This window comes from Gossypium arboreum, chromosome 10, assembly GCF_025698485.1.
Source record: "Gossypium arboreum isolate Shixiya-1 chromosome 10, ASM2569848v2, whole genome shotgun sequence".
Lineage (NCBI taxonomy): Eukaryota > Viridiplantae > Streptophyta > Magnoliopsida > Malvales > Malvaceae > Gossypium > Gossypium arboreum.
In genome coordinates, this window is record NC_069079.1 from 89,370,160 (window position 1) to 89,378,740 (window position 8,581).

Sequence of the window (8,581 nt, forward strand, 5' to 3'; positions counted from 1 at the left end):
ACTGGGTGAACCTGTGAAGAACCAAAAAAACTGTCAATTTTTCTATTCAAAAGTTCTACCTGATTAGAGAGCATGGTGACTGAATCAACGTTAAAAATGCCGACTGCTCTCGTTGGCTTTGTCCTCATGACTTGCCACTGATAATTATTCAGTGTCATCCCTTCTATAAATTCATAAGCATCCTCAAGTGTCTTATTATTGTTAGTCCCACCAGCGGCTGCATCAACTATCTGTCTAGTCTTCGATTCAGGCCATTGTGAAAAGTTTGAACCTGTAGCCAGAGTGGTAACCCATGGTGAGGGCACCTTCTCAACAGATCCTTGTATCACTCTCATGCATCGTAGAGTGTTTCTAGATCCATCAGCACAAATGAGGAGATATCATTCCTTAATTTAGCCGTTTTAGCCAGCGGAAAATATTTTAGTAAAAACTTTTCATTCATTTGTTCCAAAATAGTAATTGACCCTCGTGGTAACGAGTTCAACCACTGTTTAGCCTTATTCCTTAATGAAAAGGGAAATAACTGAAGGCGTATGGCATCGTCATAAACGCCATTGATTTTAAATGTGTCACAAAACTCCAGAAAATTTGCCAAGTGATTGTTTGGATCCTTATCCTGCAAATCATCAAACTGAACAAATTGCTATATCATTTGAATCGTGTTAGTTTTTAGGTCAAAATTATTTGCAACAATAGCAGGCCTAACTATACTTGGCTCAGTTCCTGTTAAATTTGGTTTAGCATAATCATACATAGTGCGCGGAGCAGGACTCTGATTTACTAGATCAGCAGCAATCGCAAGAGGTAGTAGATTTTCCTGATTTTTCGCCATCTCCTCGGTTGTGGTTTCAATATCATCCTCTTGCTCTTCCTCTGTGTATCTTAAGTTTTGCCTTATTTCTCTTTGGTTTCTACGAGCTGTGCGATCAATCTCACTATCAAAAAGTAATGGTCCTGACGGGTTTCTTCTGGTCATAAACTAGAAAAAGCTGTCAGAAGCGAATAAAAGAGAAAATTAGAAAAGAAAATAAAAATTTAAATTGCAAAAAAAGTAAAATGGCTAAAGTAATAAATATTGAGTGTTCTTAATATTGTAGCTCCTCGGCAATGGTGCCAAAAACTTGGTACGTGATATTCACGACAGGTTTTAGAAAATTATAATTAGTAATTCTTGAAACTAACTATTATCACGATGAAGGCAAGTGTACCTATCGAACAGTAGTATAGCTTTAGCAAGACCGGATTGTCGAACCCAAAGGAACCAAGAGTACTAGTAATTACTTTATTTTTATTATCTAGGCTAAAAATTAAGGGATTTGTTTATCTAAACTAATTAACTAAACTAAGGTTGCACAGAGAAAAAATTGCGGAAAAGCTTTTGGGAAAACTTGATTGATTAAGACAATACCCAAGGAAAAATCCACCTAGCCTTCACTTGTTATTTAACTCTGAATCAGACGATTTATACATTTGACTTGATCCGTAGAAATCCCTAGGTTATATTATTATCTCTCTCGAGACTAATAACGTCTAACCCTATGTTGATTACTCGAAATCTCTTTCTAATTAACACCCTAGTGTTGCATTAACTCGATTTATGGATTCCCATATTAGGTTTCACCCCAATCCGGTAAAATCTTGTCACTAGGCATGCAATAAACTCCACTTAATTACGACAAATTTACTCTTAGACAGGGACTTTTGCTCCTCTGAATAAGCGCATTAACTTGAATCAATATCCTGGAATATTAAAACAAGAATTAAGAACACATAATTAAGAACAAATCAAATATTTATCATACAATTTAGATAATAATAACAAGATCTGTCTTAGGTTTCATTCCCCTTAGGTATTTAATGGGTTTAGTTCATAATTATGAAAGAAAACATCTCAAAAGAATAAAGATAACAAAATAAAGAAATCTCAAAACTCCTGAAGGAAATTGAAGGGACATCTTCAGTCTTGTCGATGAATCCGGCTTCTGAGATGGATCAATCGGCTTTCCTTGAGTAATTTCTTGCCTCCTACTCTATGTGTGTCTTCTAAGTGCCACCTCAGGTGTTTAAATAGGCTTTAGAATGCCTAAGAGCCCTCAAAAGTGGCCTTTTCCGAATAGGACTATACTTGGGCCCGACAGGGACACCCCCATGTGCGATTGCTTCAGATCGTGGTCAAGGCTGTTAAATAAGCACGGACTTATAGTCTACCCGTGTGAGTTGTGCTTCGATTCTGCCAAATGGACACGGCCGTGTGGCCTACCTGTGTGAGGAAGTCCAGGCCACGTTGATTTCCCATGTTGGCCCTTTTTCTCCGATTTTTTTCCCGTTTCTCACTTTTTTTACTCTCCTATGCTCACCTAAGTATAAAGCATGAAATTAAAGGATTAGTAGAATCGAGTTCAACAATTCTAAGGAGAAATCATCTGTGACAGCCCTAAATTTACCCTAGTCGAAAAGTGGTTTCGGGACCACGAAACTGAGCCATAAGAAAATAATTAACAATCATATTTAATGCTTATTATATATGAACATGCACGTGTGAAAATTTCATGCTTAAATTTTGTATATAGTATGTGAAATTTATCAAATAGGACTTGTGTGAGAAAATTTAGGATTGTGCTAGGCAAATGTCAAAGTGGCCTATTAATACATGTTAGAAAATGCTTGTACTTGCATGTCAAATTACCCAAATTTTAGGTAGTGGCCAGCCATGCTATGGGTTAAAACATATTATAAATATTTTGTGTTAATATTTTGTGTTAAAAATAATAAAATAAAAGGGTTAGTAATAAAGTAATGAAAATTGGGGGGTGAAGAAAACAAAGTTCATCTTTGTTCTTCCTTGCCGAATTGAAGAGAAGAGAAGGGGGGGGGAGACTTTCGGTCATGGAAGGAGAAGAAAGGTTAGTGAAAGGTGTTAGATTTGTTTTGAAATTCAAGCTTGCTTTAGGTTAATCATCTTGTTTCTTACTTAGCCCATGCCAAAAATCTTGAATCTTGATGGATGTATGGCACATTCGGTTATGGTTAATGGGGAAATAATTTGATTTTAGCCTTTAAACTTTGAGGAAGAAATTGTTGTTGCAAGAAGTTGAGCTTATTGATAGTATAAATTTCTAATGCACCTATGGTAATAGCCGAACATGTAGTTGTTTAATGTTTTGAACAAGTGCCGTTTAGATGTTCTAAAATTGTCTAAATTAGATGTTTAATCATCTAAGGGTTCGGCATTGTGCATTCTTGTTAAGAGTTTGATTTGAAATCATGAGATCTTGTTGACTTGTGTTTAAATGGCATTCGGTCATGGTCTATGGGTGTTTACTAATCCGGTTTAAGTGCACAGGTGCTAAATACTTTGTATTGGAAATTTTGATGGATAAGTAGAAGTTAATTAAGATAATATTGGGTAAATTTTTAGCTTAGTTGTGTTAAGTATTCGGCAATATTCATAATAATGAATATGAGAGTGTATATAAATAGTGGTTGTGCATAACTTAAGTAATCGACTAAAATATGAACACCACATAAGTATATATATATATCTATACTTATATGTATGTTAGTGCCTTATGTATACACCATGTGTCATTGAGACCTTCGAAAATAAATATGTATTAAAGTTATATTTGTAGTAGTTTAATGTGACTTACCAAGTACACAAATTTGAAAGCGAAATGGTGATAGACTTAAGTGGTAAATTGATTCAAATGAATTGGTTCTAAAATGTATATGAATGCCGTATGATTGTGTTTGATTGAGAGGTAAATTGTTTGATTTAGCTCAAGAGCTTAGAGGATCAAAGTTGGATAGGGGAAAGGAAAAAGTAATCGAATAGCCGTTGAAGTTGTTCGACAACATCCGAGGTAAGTCTTTGAGTAATGGAACTTAGTTTATGATTTGATTAAGTCATGACATATAAGCATAATAAATAAATGGTGATATAGTGATTCTACTTGAATTATATATCAAGGTAATTAGTTATACTTATGACTGGTAGCCGAATGTGTATAGAGATCATGTTATAAAGCCAATCAAAATCATGCCCTTTGTATGTGGCTATTGAGCCGAAAATGGTAATGGTTGATAAGTGTCTTGTGTTTGAGTTCTAGTAATGAAAAGGAAATATAGATGTGTTATGATTTATTGATATATGTGCATGATTATTCGGATGATAACTGGACTAATATCCGAAGGCATTTGTGCTAGTGACTATATCTGGGCTAAGTCCCGAAGGCATTTGTGCTAGTGGCTATATCCGGGCTAAGTCCCGAAGGCATTTGTGCTAATTACTATATCCGGGCTAAGTCCCGAAGGCATTTGTGCTAGTGACTATATCCGGGCTAAGTCCCGAAGGCATTTGTGCGAGTTGCTATATCCGGCTAAATCCCGAAGGTACTTGGGTTTGGAAATCAGCGATCTTGCTGTAATAACTTCAATTAATATGCTCATAAATCCAAACGATAAGGTATGTTTCGTACATGCATTGGAAAGGTTGATTCCTTTTAAATACTATTCGCTCAATTGATTAACAAGCTTCCGGCCTTTAGTTAGGTTTGATCCTGAGTGTATGAATATAATGGCTGAAGCATGAAGTAGACATGATTTTGGGAATATACGTATACGCAATCATTCATTTAGTCATACGAACGCTATACTTTAGTTGTGAATAATTTCATTACTTAAAACTTACTAAGCATCAAAATGCTTATTCATTGCTTTAATTCTCATTTTATAGATTTTGTTAAATCACTATTGGACTCTGGAGTGTCAAAGTCAAGTCGTCCACACTATCTAAGCCCTTTTGGTACTCTTTTAGTTGAATTTTGGTAGTGGCATGTATAGGGCTGACCCTTGTTGTTAATTAAGTATCTTTTGGTAATGTATATTCGTATAGCCATGCGAAAATGGCTCGTATATTTTAAGTATAACATTATGGTCATTTTCTATATATGGTCGTGTGGAAATACTTGGTAATGATTAGCCATTGGAATGGCCGATCATGGTCCTATTGGTGCTACGTACGTCATGGCTAATCGTGATTATACTTGAAAATAATGTATGTCAATTTACTAATTGATTCATGGAAAATTATGAAATAGGTAAAATTTACCTTGAATATATGCTGACAGAAGCAGTGATGTGAATTTGAAAATTCACTAAAAATAGTAGGAATGGAATTAAATAGTGAATAAATTATGTAATCGAATCTTGATGAGTCTATTTTCATATGAAAGAAACAAAACGACCATATGAGCCGTATTTTATGAGATGTTTATGTTTTCGTGAAACAGGACCAGAGCGTTTTCTCGATTCCCTGTTCTGATTTTGAAAATTTACCATAAATTAACCAGAGACAATTAGAAGTAATACTTTATATGTACAGATTTATTTTTGATTCTAGTTTCATTAGAAACAAACGGTATAAGTATTGAAGCTCTGTACAGGGAGATATCTAAGTCGTAATGCATGAAGGTCAGAGTAGTCGAACCCTGAAACAGGGGAGACTTTAACTAATAAACTGTACTAATTGGCCATACCAAAAATTCTAGAAAAAAATTTGTAGATGGATATATGAGTCTAGTTTCAGGAAAAATTTACGAAATCAGTTTTCAAGTTTTGGAACTCGAGATATGATTTTTAAAGTGACTGTGATGCAGTTAGCCAGCTTGTCTAGAAATTTTAAAATGAACTGTGTAAGTAAATGAATTAAGTCCGTTAACACCTCGTGTTCGACTCGGGCAACGGTCTCGGGTACGGGGTGTTACATTTAATTCGTATCAGAGCTATGGTTTAGTCGATTCTAGGACTACCGTAATACGTTCGGGTCTAGCTATACATGCCATTATGTGTTTATTTGATAGTGTGGTGATTTCTGACAGTTAAAAATGTGTTTACTTATAGTAATGGATCCCGATCCCAACTGAGCGGTAGCTGATGATGTTGAGAGTGTAGCGCCTGCTCCCGCGCAAGGGACAGCGCCGGTGGACTCTCAACCTATTGCTAGTAATCAGAATGATGAAGCTAGACGGGCTTTTTATAGCGTGATGAATGATTGGTTCAATCAGTATATTCGAACTAATACGGCTGTTCCACAACCCTCATTCCCGACTAATATAACCCCTACACCTGCGATACCTCCGGTAACTGACCAGATGAGGTTAAATAAGCCCCCAGTTGACAGAATCTGAAAACACGGGGCTACTGAATTTAAAGCTACGAGGCAATGATGATGCCGAGCAAGCTGAATTTTGGTTGGACAACACTATTCGGTACTTGATGAACTATCTTGCACACCTGATGAATGCCTAAAGTGTACTATCTCCTTGCTACGCGATTCTGCCTACTATTGGTGGAATACGTTGATTTCGATTGTGCCCAGAGAGCAAGTAACTTGGGAGTTTTTCCAAACCGAGTTTCGAAAAAAGTATATCAGCCAGAGATTCATTGATCAAAAACGGAAAGAATTTCTTGACCTTAAACAAGGTTCCATGTCGATTCATCGATTATGAACGAAAGTTTGTAAGGCTTAGCGACGCTCGAGAATGCATTTCCTCGTAAGTCGTAATCAGTAAGCGTTTGAAGATGGATGAACGAAGATATAAAAGCGTATGTTGGTATTTTAGAAATCGAGAATTTGTGGTACTTGTCGAGCGAGCTTGCAAAGTCGAAGAGCTCGATGAAGGAGAAAAGAAAAGGCGACATGGGAGCAAAGGAGTTTCAGAAGAGATCTTGAAATCCCTTTCAACGAGATTCAAGAAAGTTAGAGATGATTTAGGCCGTCTAAAGGCACTTCGGGCTTTTCTAGACGAGATCGTGATCGACCCACGTGAGTACACGAGTCACTTGGTTGCCGGTGTTGGAAATGATCGTCGAGACGTAAGAGTACCGATATTGTGGTAAATGGCATTCGGGAGTTGTAGATTCCATGACCGCTCCTGTTATAAGTGCGGATCAGCTGACCACTTGATCAAGGATTGCCCGAGACTGTCTGAACAAAATGTAAATCAGAGTGGAAAACCAGGTGCTACTACTGCACGGGGTAGACCATCTAGAAATACGGGGAGTGCTAGTGGCGGTTAGAGAGGATCTAGAGATGCTACAACCAGATCTGAGGCTCGTGCTCCTGCTAGAGCTTATGCTATACGCGCACGCGAGGATGCTTCCTCGCCAGATGTTATTACTAGTACTTTCACTCTCTTTGATACTAATGTGATTGCATTGATTGACCCTGGTTCTACTCATTCATATATATGTGAGGCCTTAGCATCCAGTAAGACTTTACCTGTTGAGTCTACTGAGTTCGTAATTAGAGTGTCGAATCCCTTGGGTCGTTATGTGCTTGTCGACAAGGTGTGTAAGAAATGCCCCTTAATAATCCGAGGCTCCTATTTTCCAGCTGACTTGATGCTTTTACCGTTTGATGAATTTGATGTTATTCTCGGCTTCGATTGGTTGACCGTACATGATGCAGTTGTGAATTGCAAAAGTAAGACTATTGATTTAAGGTGTGCAAATAATGAGATAATCCAAGTTGAGTCTACTGTTTTGAATGGATTGCCAACAATAATATCCTCGATGTTAGCTCAAAAATATGTGAGAAAGGGATGTGAAGCGTATCTTGCATACGTACTTGATAATAAAGAACCAGAAAAGAAACTTGAATCGGTACCAGTGGTTTGTGAATATCTGGATGTTTTTCAGAAGAATTACTGGGGTTACCACATTGCTCGGAGGTAGAGTTTGGCATCGAACTTGTACCTAGGACTACACCGATTTCGATAGCTCCGTGATCGTATGGCACTAACGGAATTAAAGGAATTGAAAGCTCATTGCAAGAGTTGATAGATAGAGGTTTCGCTCGACCGAAGTTTCTCACCTTGGGGTGCACCAAAGTATTGTTTGTGAAAAGAAGGACGGAACCATGAGGTTGTGCATCGACTATCGTCGGTGAATAAAGTGACAATAAAGAATAAATATCTGTTACCGCGTATTGATGATTTGTTTGATCAACTAAAGGGAGCCTCAGTGTTTTCAAAGATAGATTTGAGATCGGGTCATTATCAGTTGTGAATTCGAGATCCGGATATACCCAAAACTGCTTTCAGAACGAGATACGGTCACTACGAGTTCTTAGTGATGCCGTTTGGGCTCACTAATGCCCCTGCGGTATTTATGGATTTGATGAATCGGATCTTCAGACCGTTTTTCGATCGGTTTGTAGTTGTGTTTATCGATGATATTTTGTTCTATTCGAGAAATGAAACCGATCATGCTGAACACCTAGGATTAGTGTTGCGATTTTATGAGATAAGCGATTATATGCTAAGTTCGATGAAGTGTGAGTTCGGTTAAGAGAGGTTAGCTTCTTGGGTCATGTGGTATCGCATCGGGTATTCGAGTTGATCCGAGCAAAATTTCAGCCATACTTAGCTGGAAGCCTCAGAAATATTCTCGAGGTTCGGAGCTTTTGGGACTTGCTTACATTACTGCAGACGATTTGTAAAGGGTTTCTCGATGATAGCCACACCAATGACAAACCGCTTCGAAAGATGTTAGGTTTGAATAGACGAAAAATGTCGAA

General features: G+C 37.4%; 1 non-coding gene across 1 annotated transcript; it reads left to right on the forward strand.

Annotated features, from left to right (window-relative positions):
- The first annotated feature begins 287 nt into the window (after positions 1–287).
- Positions 288–394, forward strand: LOC128283369 (small nucleolar RNA R71). Its single transcript, XR_008273711.1, has one exon. It is a non-coding gene; the product is annotated as a small nucleolar RNA R71 (small nucleolar RNA).
- Positions 395–8,581: the final 8,187 nt, after the last annotated feature.